This window comes from Diospyros lotus, chromosome 14 (assembly GCF_014633365.1).
Source record: "Diospyros lotus cultivar Yz01 chromosome 14, ASM1463336v1, whole genome shotgun sequence".
Classification (NCBI taxonomy): domain Eukaryota; kingdom Viridiplantae; phylum Streptophyta; class Magnoliopsida; order Ericales; family Ebenaceae; genus Diospyros; species Diospyros lotus.
In genome coordinates, this window is record NC_068351.1 from 20,493,979 (window position 1) to 20,512,685 (window position 18,707).

General features: G+C 35.1%; 1 pseudogene; it reads right to left on the minus strand.

The window, feature by feature from the left end:
* Positions 1-3,891: 3,891 nt before the first annotated feature.
* Positions 3,892-18,707, minus strand: part of LOC127790933 (arginyl-tRNA--protein transferase 1-like) — a 29,097-nt pseudogene continuing 14,281 nt past the window's right edge.

The following is an 18,707-nucleotide window of genomic DNA, read 5'->3' on the forward strand; positions in this document are numbered from 1 at the left end:
CAAAAGTTGTTGTTCGTCTAGGAAATGACTAAATCCTCTCAGCTTATATGTCTCTTGGAACTTCAAGAGTGTAATCCAACCAGAATATGGGTTCCTCCATTTATCAGGTCATTGGAGATTTCCCTAGCATAGACTAAGTTTGAGGTGGAGGTGTGAGTGGCATCCAAGGTCAAGAAACCATCATCACTTGTTTTGTCTACACCTCCATTGCAGTTCCCATTGAGACCATGACGATCTTCTCCGAGGGCACTATTACAAGTGTACGAGCATAAACCACAGGAGCATCAAATCTAGGAGTAGATTGTGGTTGAGGATCCTCTAGGTACGGAGCAGGAGGAGCCTCAACAAAGATAGAAAAAGAAGCTTGCACGCCTTTGTTTCTACATGCCTAGGGATTGATTGTTTGTTTGTATTTCTTTTCAATGTCAGATAATGTTCTTCAATTTAGGGGTTTTTGTACATATGATATCTTTATCATTGATTTTGATGTACATGCTTATATATATATATATATATGTTGTATGTATGGTTTTGACAGAGATTAGACATTGGCAAGGTTATTAATTAAATAAAAAGTTTACACAGGTGAGTTAGGCTATATCTGTGTATAGCATTATTTTGTTGGGTAACTCTAAAACTTGTTATTAATAGTAGATGGTTCTCACAAAACATTTGGTTTAGAGTAACTCGATCGGTTTCTTAGGGGCACCCAAGTAGCATGTTCTCTACTAGTTAACTTCAAGCGCGGATCTAGGAGCAGATATGGGGAGGGTTGACCCCAGATCCATGAATATTTTAGTCATTTCTTCCCCAAATAGGCTAGATCTGTCGCAAATCTAGAAAAAGGCTGAATCTGGGGGGCTGCAACTCGTGCCTATCCCCCCTAAATCCGCCCTTGGTTAACTCGCTATCTCTATTAGTAAGTTTTGCTTGCCCAACTACTCCCTTCCCCCCTAAATCCGCCCTTGGTTAACTCGCTATCTCTATTAGTAAGTTTTGCTTGCCCAACTACTCCCTTCTACCAATTTCTAAAGCTAACATGACATCTTTGTAGTGTAATGTTAAATTGTTTGAAATAAGTAATATTTTTTTAAAATAATTTGAAATATAATATTATTTACAATTTTGTCAAGAAAGAGTTAAGAAATATTATTAATCATCGCTCTAGTGTCATGGTGAGAAGAATTCTTCCACGTACAATATTGCCAAGTCAAGATTAAGAGAAAAAAAAATCCAAACCTTAAACCCTAAACTCTTATGAGGAGTCCTTTACCAACCCAAATATGACATAGAAATGACATCAAATGGCCCTCAAGGCGTAGGTTGAGCGATCAGACAAGTGATATATCGATGTTAGTCCAATGGGTCATAAGTTCAATGCTTGTGTTACGCAATGAGGCAAAGCCTCACACTTGAGATTTACTTTCCCTGATGTAATCGATAACACGAGTACTGGGATCCGCGCAAGAATGGTCATCCCAAGAATTGATATCAAATGTCACCTCTAGAGGATATGGTAAATACTAATATTTTAAAATTATTTTTATTTCATTCCACATAAATTTAAATAAATAGTTTTTTTGGATATTTACACAAATAAAACTTTGATAAAATAAACTTAATTTATATAAGCAATTTTTTATTTTGTTATTATTTATATTTTCTTTTTTTATTATCATTGAGAACTCATACTGCTACCCCAAACCCTGACTTTCAAGTGTACAAATTTGATAAATCTAATAAAAAAAAAAAGAAATTGTATAAAGCAAACTTGACAAAGCTATATAATATTTTTATAAGAATTTCATACACAATTATAGTAAAAAAATTCATCCATACAAAATTATATACTATAAAATTTTTGCTTGCATAAATTTATTTTGTTAAAGTTTGCTTTTATAAAATCTTTTATACCAAACTATAGTGAAATGTTATCAAAATTTACTTTGATAATATTTTTCTCATATAAAAATTTTTATATAAATTTTTAGTTCAAAATTTGGGATTATAAAATTTGCTATGCCGAAAATTTTCTTATATAAAAGTATAATTAATTTTTTTTTATGAAATTTGTTTTATTATTTGACCAAAAATATTATTTTATTAAATTTTTATTTTCATAAAATTTATGTGGCACAGGATAAAAATATATTTTATTAATTTTTATATTTTATTAATTCGGACAAAATATGACAGAAATAATTTAGGGTTTAAAATAAAAGATAAATTGTACTTAGATTTTATATGGTTTAAGGCTTGTTGATGGAGATCCCTTATAATTTAAAAATGATTCTAAGATCCTTTAGTTTAAATATTTTACATGGACACCTTGCACTTACAAATTAGATTAAACTAATTAAACAAATATTAAGATAAATTAAATTAATTGAATTGAAATTAACTAATAATAATAATAATAAAAAACTTGTTCCATCACTAGAAAGGTTTCATTGGCCGCTAAAAAAAAATCCAAAAGTAAATGATTCCTTCAAGTCGCACATACCTATCAACAATAGCCATCGTTATGCTTGTTGTTGGGTCCCAACACCTTTAGGTTCAAAGTATATTAGGTCGATGTCTATCTCCGCTATTGAGTCCTTGTCATTTCTTTTGAAGTGAGATGATTAGGCAACCACTCATTTTATATTTAATTTTTATTTTTATTTTTTAATTTAATTTAAGTTTTTTAATTAACTTAATTAATGTTAAATTAAGATCGTTTGTGACAAAGTAGATGTCTATATAAGAATTTTAAATTATAAAAACTTTAAAAATTAATTTTAAAGTAGGAGTCGAGTGCAGTTAACTTTAAAACAAATAATAAAGTTCAAAAGTTAAAAGCTTGTTTAAAATTTAAACAAAGTTTAAAAGTCAATAAGTTTTCCATAATTTGCTGTCTTAAATACGAGGACTGACCATGACACCTTGACCAAAGGACAACAAAGCAGAAGTACTAAAAGGCACAAATCCCAAATTTAACTGTGGTCTTGTGCAAGATTCTTTTAATATATTTATCTATAAAAAAATATTAAGTAGACACTTAGAAATGATATTTAATGTAACTCTTATATTAATATATCATATTATATTTATAATTAATGCAAATGTCCAATAACTAATATAAAAATGTCACACTGAGTGTTATCTGCTCTCTCTCTTGTTGTTTAAAAGATGAATGCATAAATGTATCCATATATTTTACTAAATTTTTTTTATAATATTTTAAATTTTTAAAACGTCTCATTAGATATAATTTTTTTAAAAAAAGTAGAACTATTAAGTTTTTTTTAATTTATATTAAATTAAATATATTCCTATACTTTACTAAAAAAAAGATTTGTGACACCTTAATTTTTTTTTAAAAAGAAATTGATGAATGAAATTATTAAATACTTTTTAAACAAGTTTGGGTGTCATGGAACGTTTTTTATAAAGTACAAAAATGAATTTAATTTAATATAAATTAAAAAATACTTAATAGTTTCACTTTTTTAAAATAGATGTGTCTAATGAAACGTTTTAAAAATTTAGTGTATTACAAGATTTTTTATTTTTTTTTTGCAGAAGTATAAAGATGTATTTATACATTCACCCTTGTTGAAATAATTGAAAGAATACCATCATCATGCTCATGTCATCATGTAGTCCTGCACCAAATTAGCTGTCACACACACACATATATGCATTTCCAACAACAAATCAAAAAGGCGATGATAGATTATCAAAGTAAACGAAGGAATACTATAACCAGAGTATCATTATCAATTTATCCAATAAAAGTCCAGCACCCGCATCTAGAGCTCCAATTTGATCACGGATACAGACACGTATGCTTAATCTCTCCGCTACAAAAAAAAGTGCACCATTAATATCATCCATCATCATCCCCCTTTACTTGTGAATCAGTCTAATGAATAAAGCCATGTATTTGTGCAACTGAGTTTCCAAGTAGCCTCTTCCGCGAGGAACCAAAGCATGTCGCAGATCCTTCAAACACAACAACAACATGGGTGGTGCCAGTTCTTACAGTATATCAATTAGGTCACCTGTGAAGAAGTTGCAACAAGTGCAAGTGCTGTTTTCTTGTACTTTTCAAATCTTCCTAGCCAAGATGCAATTAAGAAACAAATCCCCATTAATGAGAGCACCACATGGAACCAATATAAAAATAACTTGTGATAACAGAAAAAAAAAAAAAGGGAGTCAATCGCAACAAACATGCACCACTTTTTTTATATTTCCAGTCTTCATGGTTAAGATACAAGAAACAGCTCCCATTAGGAATTTCATATGTGCAGGAACCCACCACACACCCCAAAAGGAAGTCTTAGTTTTAGGCTGGTGGACGGATAACCAAAAATTTTGGGTTTCTCTCTCTTTGGCTGGGTGTGGGGGTGGGTTTTTTTCTTCTTTTTTTTTTAGTTTTGGGTTGGGGGGGGGGGGGGGGGGGGGGGGGGGGGTGTTGACAAACCCCCCCTCTATCTAGAAGCTAGTATCTTAATTATGTTCCATGAATCTAGTTAAGGCATTCTTAACCCTTAACCTAGTTATATGTTCCATAATCCTAATAAGATTATCCTAACTTACTTTGAATATGACTTAGAATATTCAAGGTTACAATATATTCATATCACAATGTGTCTAATACAAACCAATTTACAAGATTCATAGTACACAAAACCTCCAAAGATAGAACAATACAATGTCAAAATGCAATTCATCAAAACCCCAAACTTAGACCATCAGTACTATGATATGTCTCAGGTGACCACCTTTTTCTGCCCTTGTTGGTACCTACATCCGAGTCTAACAGATGGAACGTGCAATATGAGTTGTAACGTGAAATAAGGAAACCCAGTCAGAAAAAAATTAAGTCTTCCATTGCATGCGTATATCATTCACAAAAAAGTATTTCATACTTGGTCCAAAAACTTCATGCATCATACTTCGTTCAAAAACCACAACCCTGGCAAATTATCTCACATATCTTTACCTTAGGACCATTTCTCAAATTATGGGCCCATGCTATGCCATCAACAGGACTTTCCCCAACATGTTTCATCAACGTTGAGACTTCCCAGTGATCTTTCCCCTACACATCACACCCAACGCAAGGACTCTTCCAAATACCATCATATAATAGTACCTTACCTAACCATCTAACCAACGCGGGGAATCTTTCTATGAATCTTCCCTAGCCTGCACCCGATGCTGGGACAACCTAAATATCATTGTATAATGCCCTAGTGTATCAAAAATATGTCCACGGAGTGCACGTTGTCACACCCTAAATTTTTGAAGGCTAAAATCCATACAGTTGCAACATAGACATGATGGGGACATGACACAAATGACTGTATGGCATAGCTATATGGGTGTAATATTGCTCATCACCATGTAGACATGGATGCAATTGAGATGTTGCATGGCATAATCAGTCTAGACTTCTCTAGAATATTCTAGTCTTTTCTAGTATTCTTCGTCACAGTCCACTTTGTTCTTCTATTTGCTAGTATCTCCTAGAATTTTCTACAATTATAGGGTTCCCTAGTAGTCTTTTGCAGCTAGCGTTAGGGATATGGTACCTAGAAGGCTACTGGTCACCCATACAAAGAGACATCTTTTGTAAGTTGTCTGATCATTTTGGTCAGAGTCATTGGTCTGAGATGTAGAAGGATGCCCTCTCATCATTTTTGTGTCCACCCTCTTTTCTCTCATGAAATGGTAGTAGAGTTTCTCTCAAGAACGCTTCATTGTGAATCTCTCTAAAGAGGTGGGCTAGCTTCCCTTGGATAGACCTGGGAGGAAAGGCTAACTTAGCCACCAGGGGGGCTTGGATTGTGCTAAGTGCTCACAGTTCATAAAACATGTTCCATAATCACCATGAGAAATTTTCATGCCATACAAATCCATCACAGGATCATAACAAGAGAACGTGAAAACAAGTACCAGTAGTTCAAGGTTCAACAATCCATTCATAAATAAGACATACCAAACCAAAAGCTCAAAGAGAGTATGGTTTCCTTGCAATCATCTAATTAGCTTTTCAAATGGAGATAAAACTCTCCAAAAGTCAATGATTCTTGTTTTGACTTTTGGATTTTGGTAGCTCCTTTGTTTCTGCTTATATTTTTCTTAAAAACTACATTTAATTAGACACAAAACCTAAGGGAAAAAAAAAAAGGATCATCTAACTAGCTTTCCAACTGGAGATAAAAATCTCCAAAATTCAGGGCTCTCAACACTTCCAATTCACTGTTTTCCAATATGCCTTGCTCTATTCTGCTATACCTGGAGAGCTATGACACTTTTTAGATTTTCTTATGACTTTTACCAGAAATTAGAAAAAAAATATAGGTGGAATAGGCTCAAGAACCATCCTATATCTGGTGTTTTGGTCCATTTCACTTTGTCATAACTTCTTTTCAAGCACCTAGACTCTGACCGTTGACAGAGTAACAAACAACATAAGAAAAATAGTATGTCAAAATAGATATATCTAACTTAATATTCTGCCATATTTTATCTATTTTATCTTAAATGTATGTCGTAGTAGAAAAATAATAATGTTACTGCAAAATGCTAATGCCTTGGGAATTATGACTTGCCATGACATTACAGAACATGATACACTTTCCTTTAGTGGCCATAGCGTCCAATGTTTTTTCATGTCTATCCTCTTAAATATTAGAGTTTTGACTTGAAAAATTTAAGGGAAAATTTGACTGTCATCTTCCAAGAAACCTGTTTTTGTATAATTAATTTGACATGACAACTGACTAGATTGTATAATTATTTCATCATATATCAAATTGCTAAAACAAAAATAGCTAAAAAATTTAATAATATCTGCAAGTTTTCCCTCATTATGAATGTGTGACATACTACATTCCTGTCCTCTCTAGCCAACCTTTTGTATACAATACACTAATATCTCTATGATCATCAATCTCGCGTTAATTATCTGGAAATGATCTTCATATACTAGCAATCTCCAATCAAATCAATCCAAGCAACAAAACCTGATCTTAGCCATCAATATTCTGCTGCCTGCCTCAACACAATTAGATCATTCCAAAACTGACATTTTGATAGCATTGGTACCTTATTTTCTTAATGTACAGCCATGTCATTCACAAACAACAAATACCACAATATTCTAAATAAATGGTAATCAGTCTTACAAGTCAAAAAGGATGAGCAGATAGATTCTCCTCCACATCGAGGATAGACAATCCACTCAATGCACCTCCATTTTTCCCACTAGTTATGACTGCATCGCAAGTACCAAAAGATTTATTCGATACCCTTTTTCCAAAAGAGTAGCAATGATCATCATGTTAAAAATCATGAATGCTTCCTCTAAATTACTACCGTGTTTTCTCCTATTTCCTAAACAATACAGAAAGTCAGAAATTAGCTCAAAGTCTATCTCCTTGTATAAACCAAACTTATAATGTAGCAGTCTTCTTTATGGATGGTATCAGCTGAGTTATATATTTTGTGTGGACTGCCCAAAAAAGTGTGAATAGTTGAACCCAAAGCATACTCATGATTTTCTCTTATAATGAATTTGTATACTGGATCATCCTATTTAAACATCATAAAGAAATCATATATTTGAAAATCATAACTTGAGGAACTCATGAACAAGCCTTTTATCCATCATTTTGATAATGTTTTGCTCAATGCACCTCTCTTGAACTAATCCAATTACAAACTTGCCAATGGAACCTGAGAACATGTTTTTTCTCCAACATGTTTGATGATTTTCCCTCAATATATCTCTCTTGACTTTATCCAATAATTAAATCCAAAGAATCAGAAAGCACAGACTAACCTTAGTACACTTTATGCAATAACCAATCACAGACTAACCTACAGAATCAAACAAAAGATGTTACTGCTGGAAGTAACAAAGGCATGACACACATCATAAATGGAACCCTTGACAAGCATGAAAAAATTGATTTTGATTCTCTAAACCAACAATAATCTCTGGAGTGTCAACAAAGAAACAAAACAGAATATACTTCTTTTGGAATTAAAAAGTGGAATAGAAAGAAGATAAGAAAAGGAGCAGAAAGGGTAATTACATTGTGGGGGCCAATTATGGTGCCAGTCCAAGATCGCATATAAACATCATCAACATCATCCATTCCATAGCTAACAGAACCATCTCCAATACCTTTCTCCCCACGTTCAAGTTCCTCAAGCAATCTGAAGTTCCTAGGAACTGCATATCAATAACAAATTTTTAAACTCCCCTTGCATACAAAAATAGGAAAGATTGGAATTGCAGAGCAACAAGTTCCTAGATTCTCTTTAAAGAAAAATTTGTGCACAGCACTTGACCTTACGTACTGAAAATTGGCACATCTAGATAATAGAATTTACAATTTTTCAAAGTTCTAGATCTTGTGGGTGTCCTGAAAGACACCCACTTTCTTCCCTAGCATTCCCTCACCAACAAGATAATAGGTCTTAATCCCACTAGGTTAGGTTTGTTACATGAATTCTAGATCTCCAATTATCTCTATCCATGGTCATATCCTCTATAAAGCCATCATATCCTACACCATGTTTAAAGGTTTCCCACCAAATTCTCATTGCTCTTCCTCTCCTTTTGCTACAAATTTCCTCCATTTCACCCAATGCTTGTATCAGTCTTCTTCTAACATGTCCAAATCATTTTAATCATGACTCTCTCATCTTATTTTCAATAGGCATCACCCAACCATATTACATATAATCTCATTTTTTATTGTCTTTTCTTATATAGTTGTGTATCTACCATAACATTTTCATCTTAGCTACACTCATATTTTTGCATATGCTTGCATTTAACTTCCCAACATTTTAAGCCATACAACAAAAATGCTCTTATAGCCTTATAATAAAACTTCCCTTTTAGCTTTAAAAGGAATCTTACTATTGCATAAATTACAAGAAGCATTTGTTCACTTCAACCATCCCATATTAATTCTATAGTAACATTCTCTATAATCTCTCTATCTCTTTGAACAATTAATCCAAGTTATCAAAATAAATCTTTCTTTGGAATAACTTGTCACCAAGTTTCACAAAGATACCATCCTCACTTCAATGATTTTGGAATATAAAGTGTTTGTCCATAATTCAAATTTACTACTCATGCTTTCTTTTGTTTGATCTATCCAAGAAAATATCCTCTACAAATAATATAAAACCAAGTTGCTTCTTCTTGGATGTGTTTTGTGAATTTATCCAATACAAAATGGAGATAAGGGCTCAATGTAGATCCTTGATGTAATCCAATTGTAATTTAGAAAGCCCTAATATCTCCTCCACAAGTTATAGCAAACATTTTTGCTTGACACAAGTATTCAATAACTTTCTTCTCCAATGCCTTCCACATGACTTCTCTAGGTACTCTGTTTTCAAGTCTATAAATTCCACGTTCACATCTTTTGGTTTATCTCTGGACCTTCCTATTAAGCGTCCCAGGTCCTATTAAGCGTCCCAATAAGTAAATAGCTTCCATTGTTTACCTACCAAGCATACAAACAAATAGATTCTAAGAGATGTTAGTTTTTCTCCCTGAATCCACATTCGGTTAGTCTCTCTCTTTATGGTTTAATGTCTTTTCTAGACTACAACATACTTTTCTTTGACAATAGTTTGTTTTTCGCCTTCTAAACCCCGTCGTCTGATTCTTACACTTAGTCTTGTATCATTTTTTTTTCTCCTGATCCTTGAAAATAGCTTGTTTTTCACCTTTTGTACAACCAAAATGTTTTTTGAAGCTTTGATTAACAAAAGCTATCTCTTGTTCTATGAAGTGTTTTCTTTATTCTAATTGAAGGTAAATAGGGTCTTTGAGGCAATCGACCAGAAATGCTTTGGTTGTTTTTATATTCTCATGACTTCAACCTAAAAAAGATAGGCTTATAACTTGTATCAAGAAAGTGCACAAGGTGTGTGCCTCATGAGCTTAAGTAAGAGCCTTAGGAGGGTGCCTTGCCTTGAATTCAAGCATAGGCTTACCAACGCCATTTAGCAACCTTTTCATTCTCTAATTTGGTTCGATACAACCACATTTATAGTTGGGAGAAAATTATGAAATTTCATACCCACTAAAAATTTCATTAAAAATTCCAAACTTGATCCTCATTATTCATCTAAACCCCAACCATCTTAATCAATTAGGATAGAATGGTCGTATAGAGAATATGGCATGGCCATGGTTATAGATGGATGTCTATAATTCATGTAGTCAACCCCACCTAGTGGGATCAAGGCTTATGATTGTTGTTGTAATCTTAGCAATTCATCTTGTTGTTTTTTGTTTCCCAATGAGGCCCAAGGCTATGACGAATAGTCGGGTTTATCTTCATAGGCTTCGGCCCAGGATTGAAGTACCGTTCAAATATACCACCCATTGGCAGCCCATTAAAAAGTCAGGCCATAAGCCCTTAATTAAGCCTTTGGAGGAGAAATGGGCTGAGCCCATTTTCTCAAGGCTTAAGGAAGCCCAAGCCAAATGGCCCTTCAGCTGTGCCCTAGCACCATCATATATAAGGCCTCTTTTCTGCTTTCTTTGCCCTCATTTGGCGGTCGAACTCTCGCCCTCCTTCTCTCTTTGCTCTCCCGATTTTTTCCTTTGATGGCCGATCTTCGTGAGTTGGCTCTTCCCTTTTTTTTGCCAGATCTTGTTTTCATGGCAAGGGTCTTCCTTTCCTTTGGAAGCTCTTCGTTGGTCGGTGAGTAGCCCCTATTTAGCTGGTTCAGCAAATCCTTTTGAGGTAAGCTTTCTAGTACTGTTCTTTGTCCCATATCTTTGTGATCGTTCTTGTTCATTGGTGGATCTTGCTGTGAATGTAACCTGTGTGGTTTTGGGAGAAGTTTTGGTGTTCTGGCCGAGAGGGTTTAGGGCTCTGATTTGGGGGTTTCCGTGGCTTGTTTCTTGAGTGCTTCCATGAGGCTTGGTGTCCCTATTTTCTGGAGTTACCCGGGTGGTACAATCTGGACAGATCCAGATCTGAGCCTTGGAAAACTATTTAACAGGGAGTCTCTTTTACTATTACTCTTTTGTGTTCTTCGGTTGGTTTATTTTTTCGATATCTCTTTGGTTTTGCTTATATTTTGTACTAACCCTCTGTTTTGGTAAGTGTTCTTCCGCATCAAATGGTATCAGAGCCTCGTGTGGCTCCTGGGTTGTGCAAAATCAAACCCTAATCGAAAAACCCCTTTGGTTTTCTCGATCGATTTTCACGGTAAGTGGTTCTAGGGTTTACGTTGGAACCCGAATCGGTTAACTCCTATTGCTTTGTGCAGTGAGTGATTCGGGGTAAACCAACCCCAGATCCGTGATCGTTCGTTCGAGTAGCTTCGCCCTGACCGGCGCGTGCCAGTTTACTCTCCGACCGGTGACGGCGCGTGTAGTGGCAGACTTTGACACGTGGAGGTTGGTAGGTCCACGAGATCGGACCCGATTTCATTCTAGATCTCACTCTTGAGATCTAGCTCAGTAAATTTTGTATCAGCTTGTTTGATTTGTTTCTCCTACAGTTACTGTTCTCTAATTTTTTTGTTTTATGCCGATATATACTTTGTTAAGTGCATCTTGATAATTTGCTGTGTGTGATATCAGTTATATTGGCTGTATGCAAAACATGTCTAGAATACTGTTTACCTTGTAAATCAGTTTTCTCTACCCTGTTTAGTCCTGTTCCAGTTCTGTTTGTTATCCTTTTGTGAATCTACTGCATGAATTAAATCTTTAAAACTATGTGTTTGCATTAATTTAATTAGGCTGCATATTTTGTGTGAAATTCATATACTTAGTGAATATGACTACACACTTCGAATTGGGGGTTTTCAATGGGAAGGGGGACTAATCTATTTGGCAACAAAAAATGAAGGGAATTTTAGTACAATAGAAAGTATCTAAGGCCATAGATGGTAAATACCCTGAAGGTACTAAAAAAAGAACAAAAACTAGAAGCTGATGAATTGGCATACACTTCAATAATCTTACATCTCTCTGATTCAGTGTTAAGAAAGGTAGGAAAACTTGACAGAACTAAAGAGTTATGGAAAAAATTGGAAAAATTATATGTGAAGAAGTCCACACCAAATAAACTCTATTTGTTAGAGAATTTTTTCAACTTTAAAATTGACCCCTCTAAGGATCTAGATGACAATTTAGATGTCTTCAACAAATTAGTTCAAGATATCACTAATTGTGGTGAAACAGTATCTGAAGAATATAAGGCTGTGATTTTATTAAATGCTATTTCAGATATCTATAAAGAGGTAAAAAATGCCATTAAGTATGGTAGGGATACCTTAACACCTGAAATTGTTATAGATTCCTTCAGAAGTAAAGAAATGGAACTTAAACATAAGAAAAGACATGGTGAGGTCCATATGATGAGAGGTAGGTCCTAATCTAAAAATCAGGAGGGAGGTGGTAAGAAAAAGGGTAGAAGTAGGTAAATAAAAATAAAGAAAAGGGTAAGGATCAAGAAGAAGCTAATGTAGTAACCTCATATGATCCTAGTGAAGTATACATGCTCTTAGATTCTGATTCCACTGAAATAAATGTTGCTGCTAAATTAAACATGCATGAATGGATCTTAGATTCAAGTGCATCATTTCATGTTACATCACAAAAACATTGGTTTGAAAATCTGCATGAATCTAAAGGTGGGCATGCCATAGTGTGCAGTAACCTAGCATATAAAATCATTAGGGTAGGAAACATCTCTATTAAGTTAGACAATGATTATGTCTTAAAATTAAAAGATGTTAGATATATACCCGAAATGGCTAGGAATTTAATTTCAGTGGGAGAATTAGAAAAGGGTGGTCTTACTGAAAAAATTGAAAATGGGGTGTTAAAAATGTTTAAAGGAGTAATGGTAGTCTGTAAGGGGGTAAGGAGAAATGGGATTTATGTATTAAATGCTGAGGTAATTAATAATATAGGATCCCACATTGCATCAATCAACCCTGATGCCACTATCAAGTGGCACAACAGGTTAGCACATGTGAGTGTCAAAGGGCTTAAGTTGCTAAGTGATAAAGGTGCTTTTGGTAAAGATTTTGTGTCTGATATCCCTTTTTGCGATCATTGTGTCCTTGGAAAACATCATAGGCTATCTTTCTCCTCTAATGTTCATAGAGGCTCTAGAGCCTTAGAATACATTCATTCAGATCTTTGGGGGCCAGCATCAAATCCCACATCAGGTGGTAATAGGTATTTTCTATCTATAATTGATGATTACTCTAGAAGAGTTTGGATTATTCTCTTAAAAGATAAGTCTGAAACTTTTAAAAGTTTTAAAAATTGAAAAACTCAAATAGAGAATCAAATTGACAAGAAGATAAAATACCTTAGGACTGACAATGGTTTATAATTCTGCAATTCTGATTTTGATAATTTGTGCAAGGAATATGGAGTTACTAGGCATAAAACAGTCCCCTATACTCCTCAACAGAATGGAGTAGCTGAGAGGATGAATAGGACCCTCTTAGACAAGGTTAGGTGTATGATGATTAGTTCAAATATATCTAAGTCATTATGGGGAGAAGCAGTTATGACTGCATGTTACCTAGTTAATCTTACTCCTTCAGCTGCTTTAAATGGTGATACTCCTTATGAAAAATGGCATGGAAAATGTGCCAACTATTCAATTCTTAGAACCTTTGGTTGTGCTGCCTTCACTCATCAAAATGAGGGAAAATTAGAGCCTAGAGCTAGGAAATGTGTTTTCTTAGGATATCCTAAGGGAGTCAAAAGGTATAGGCTATGGGATAGAAACCAAAAGGGAATAAGAATTATTGTTAGTAAAGATGTCACATTTAATGAATTAGAAATGCCTTGTACAAAGCCTAGTGGTGACAAAATCAGCGAGGACAAGAGTCCTCAAGAAGAGATGAAAAACTCAACCACCCAAGCTCCTATAAACTCAGATGAGGTGGAGAACACTTCTTCAACCTCTAGTGAAGTGGAGAGTCAAAATCAGCCTGAAATAGATGTGGAGAGCGAAATAGTAGAAGAATTCCCTAATGACCAGCCATCAGCTCCCGATTATCAACTAGTCAGGGATAGGGAAAGAAGGTCTCATAGGTTGCCTCAAAGGTTAGCATCAGATTTCGAGTTAGCTTATGCTAGTTATCAAGACCTAGCTGAAAATGAACCTAACACATATGAGGAAGCCATAAGAAGTAAATATTCAAAAGAATGGATAAAAGCAATGAAAGAGGAGATGAGTTCCCTCAACAAGAACCAAACTTGGGAATTAGTCCCTAGACCTAAGGATAAGTCCATTGTAGGTTGCAAGTGGATTTATAGGGTTAAGAAGGGTACAACTGATAGAGAACCAATAAGGTTTAAGGCTAGGTTAGTAGCCAAGGGATTTACACAAAAGGAAGGGGTAGATTATAATGAGATTTTTTCACCGGTTGTTAAATACACTACCATTCATGTCATGCTTGCATTAGTTGCATATTTTGATTGGGAACTTGAACAACTAGATGTAAAAACTGCTTTCTTGCATGGTGATTTAGAAGAAAAAATCTTTATGTATCAACACAAAGGTTTTGAAGACAAAAGAAAGCTTGATTTTGTGTGTTTCTTAAAAAAATCCTTATATGGTTTAAAACAGTCCCCAAGACAGTGGTATAAACGTTTTGACTCTTTTGTTAAATCAATTGGTTTTAAAAGAAGAGTTTGATCGTTGCTTGTATTTTCAGCATAAAAATAAAAATGACTGTGTGTTTCTTTTACTTTATGTTGATGATATGCTTCTTATTGGTCTTGATGTCAAAAAGATAAATAGCATAAAATCTGCATTAGGTGGAGAATTTGACATGAAAGACCTAGGAATGGCCAAGAGGATCCTAGGTATGGAAATTGAAAGAGATAGGTCAAATTCTATGTTATTTTTGTATCAAACAGCATGTGTGTTAAAAATTCTAAAAAGATTTGGTATGCATGATAGTAAATCAGTATCTTTACCTTTAGGAAACCATTTCATATTATCTAAAGATAAATCTCCTGATAATGAGGAAGAAAAGGAATATATGAATAGAATCCCTTATTCAAATGCTATAGGTTCTGTCATGTACCTTATGGTATGTACAATGCCAGACCTAGCCTATGCAGTTAGTACTCTCAGTAGATTTATGACAAACCCAGGTCCCTATCATTGTGAAGCAGTGAAATGGTTATTGAAGTATTTAAGAGGCACCTATAATGTAGGATTAATATATAAGCATAAGTCCAATAATGTGAGATTAAAAGGGTTTACTGATTCAGACTATGCTGGTGATAGAGATAAAAGAAAGTCCACATCATCCTATGTATTTACTTTGTGTGAATCATGCATTAGTTGGAAGTCTCAGCTTCAACATATTGTTGCCCTCTCTACCACCGAGTTTGAGTACATTGCTTCAATAGAGGCTGTTAAGGAAGCCCTGTGGTTTAAGGGATTGCTAAATGAACTATGTGTTCTTAATGAAAATGTGACTGTTTTCTCTGATAGTCAATCTGCAATTCACTTATGTAAAAATCATGTTTTTCACGAGCGCACCAAACATATAGATGTGAGATTGCATTTTATTCGTGATATTGTATCTCAAAACATTATTAAATTGGAAAAAGTGCTTTCTAAATTTAATCCTGCTGATATGGGAACTAAAATTTTGCCTGTGGCTAAATTTAAAAGCTGCCTAGATCTACTTAACATTGGTAAGGTTACTTGATAGTTGCTTATGCATCATATGCATTCAGTTGCATCCTGTTACATATGTTTTTTGTTTGTGTTTGCTGGCCTCATTGGGAATCAGGTGGAGATTTGTTGTTTTTTGTTTCCCAATGAGGCCCAAGGCTATGGCGAATAGTCGGGTTTATCTTCATAGGCTTTGGCCTGGGATTGAAGTACCGTCCAAATATACCACCCATTGGCAGCCCATTAAAAAGTCGGGCCATAAGCCCTTAATTAAACCTTTGGAGGAGAAATGGGCTAAGCCCATTTTCTCAAGGCTTAAGGAAGCCCAAGCCCAAGCCCAAGCCCAAGCCAAATGGCCCTTCAATCGTGCCCTAGCACCGTCATATATAAGGCTTCTTTTCTGCTTTCTTTGCCCTCGTTTGACGGTCGAACTCTCTCTCTCCTTCTCTTTTTGCTCTCCCAATTTTTTCCTTTGATGGCCGATCTTCGTGAGTTGGCTCTTCCCTTTTTTTTGCCAGATCTTATTTTCATGGCAGGGGTTTTCCTTTCCTTTGGAAGCTCTTGGTCGATCGGTGAGTAGCCCCTATTTAGCTGGTTCAGCAGATCCTTTTGAGGTAAGCTTTCTGGTACTGTTCTTCGTCCCATATCTTTGTGATCATTCTTGTTCCTTAGTGGATCTTGCTGTGAACGTAACCTGTGTGGTTTTGGGAGAAGTTTTGGTGTTCTGGTTAAGAGGGTTTAGGGCTCCGATTTGGGGGTTTCCGTGGCTTGTTTCTTGAGTGCTTCCGTGAGGCTTGGTGTCCCTATTTTCTGGAGTTACCTGGGTGGTACAATCTGGACAGATCTAGATCTGAGCCTTGGAAAACTATTTAACAGGGAGTCTCGTTTACTATTACTCTTTTGTGTTCTTCGGTTGGTTTATTTTTTCGATATCTTTTTGGTTTTGCTTATATTTTGTACTAACCCTCTGTTTTGGTAAGTGTTCTTCCGCATCACATCTCAACCCTAACACCTTCAAGAGATAACACCTTAGCTTGTAGAGATCATTTTCAAGTGATAATATTAAGAGAATTAACTATTTATACATACATGCACATATAAATACATGAATATACACCTACATGTATATGTATATTCTTTTTAAAAAAAATTAATAAAATATTTATCTATCTATGTAGCACACTTCCAAAATTTATCTACTTTTTTGTTCCACTTTTTGTAATTTATTAGGGTTTAGATGTTGTTGAGTTGCATGATCTAAATGTTTTGATGATGATTACATTTATGCCAAAACTTTAATGTTCTCATATATTATATTCTCTTAGGCTTATTAATATGGTTTGTATTCTTATTTAGAATATTGATTGAGGATTTATCTAGCTTATCTTTGATAAGATATATGTTGAGGATGCCTTGAATATGTGTAAGATCAAGGAGCCTTTATAGGTTTATCTATTAATATGATTGTTCTTATATGTGCTATATTTTCTCTAGTCATATGTGCTATTGATATGTTTGTATATGTCTTTCTTTGGGATGATCCTAAAGTCATGATATTTAATATGCTAGGTGATATATGTGGTCACATTACTCAAAGTTTAAGAGTAATGTATATTTGATGTTTAAGATCTTTTAAGTAGATGATCATATTCTCAAGTGATGGTACTTGAATTTTGATTGTCTTATCCTTGATGTTAAGGTTGTGTTAATACCTTAATATATTTGTTTAGTCTTGCTCTTGCTTATATGCTTAATGTGCTAATTTGTTGCTCTAAGATCTCAAGGGATGTGTTAAGTATCCATATGTCACGAGACTATTATGTAAATAAGGAGAATAATAAGGTAGAAGGGTAAAGGGTACTAGTGTAATATGAATTAGATTGGCAGTTACAGCACATGGGTCTAATTCAAATGTAACCCAAATATTGGCGCCAAGTCTTGGTACTTGTATAACCAATCGCAGCCATGAGAGATATCTTTTGGGAATTCAATTGATTCAATTTCCCTCTCTCTCTCTCCCTCCATTCTTTCTTTCTTTCCTTCTAATTCACTAGTTCCCGCGTAATTCTCACTAAATTGCGAGCGAACTCTCTCTTGTCAGAATCACATTATGATAATTTGGTGTCAAAGCATCATCTTGGGTGATCGGAGTAAGAGAAGACGAACGGAACTCAAATGAAGCATATGGAATTGTAGCTCCATCAGGTATCGATGACAATAGGGAAGATATAGAATAGGATGGAGGCGTAGGAGAATTATGTGGATTAGAGAATTGAAGGAGTGATACATATGCAGCATAAGGAAAATAGGTCGCAAACGACGAGGTTGGAAGAGAAAATGAGGGAGCAGGGCCAAGCCCTTAAAGATCAAATGCAACAATTTGTTATGTTGCTCACTCACTAGACTTAGGTACAAATTTCACTTGAGTTTCCCCCGAGGGATAGATCGGAGCCAATTTTACATGGCTAAGGGGGTAATCCTCGATTAGAGGGATAGGCGGAATTGGAGGTTGAACCACAGGTGATGGAAGAGAATGTATGAGTTAGGAGTCAAGGCCACGGAACTGGATCACATTAGACCGACTTCCCTATACCTAAGATGGAGATACCTCTCTTTGATGGCCAGAACCTATGGTGGCGGGCAAGGCGCTGTGCGAGGGTGTTCAGCCTACACAATGTGGCTGAAACTCAAAAGGTGACACTCTCAGCTGCTTATCTAAATGACGAAGGAGATGCATGGTATCAAGACTGGAGTGGGGTGAAAGAAGAATGCTCTTGGGAGGAATTTGAGGAAGGATTATGTGAACGGTTTGGGGAGAAAGGAATGTTGGATGTGGTGGAAGAGTTCAACAAATTGAGACAAGGGGGATCGATGCAAGTCTATCAACAACGGTTCAAAAATTTGAAAGCCCTTATGTTACTCTCGAATCCTACCCTGACAGAGTTCTACTTCTTGTCAAGCTTCATTAACGGCTTAAACGACGAGGTC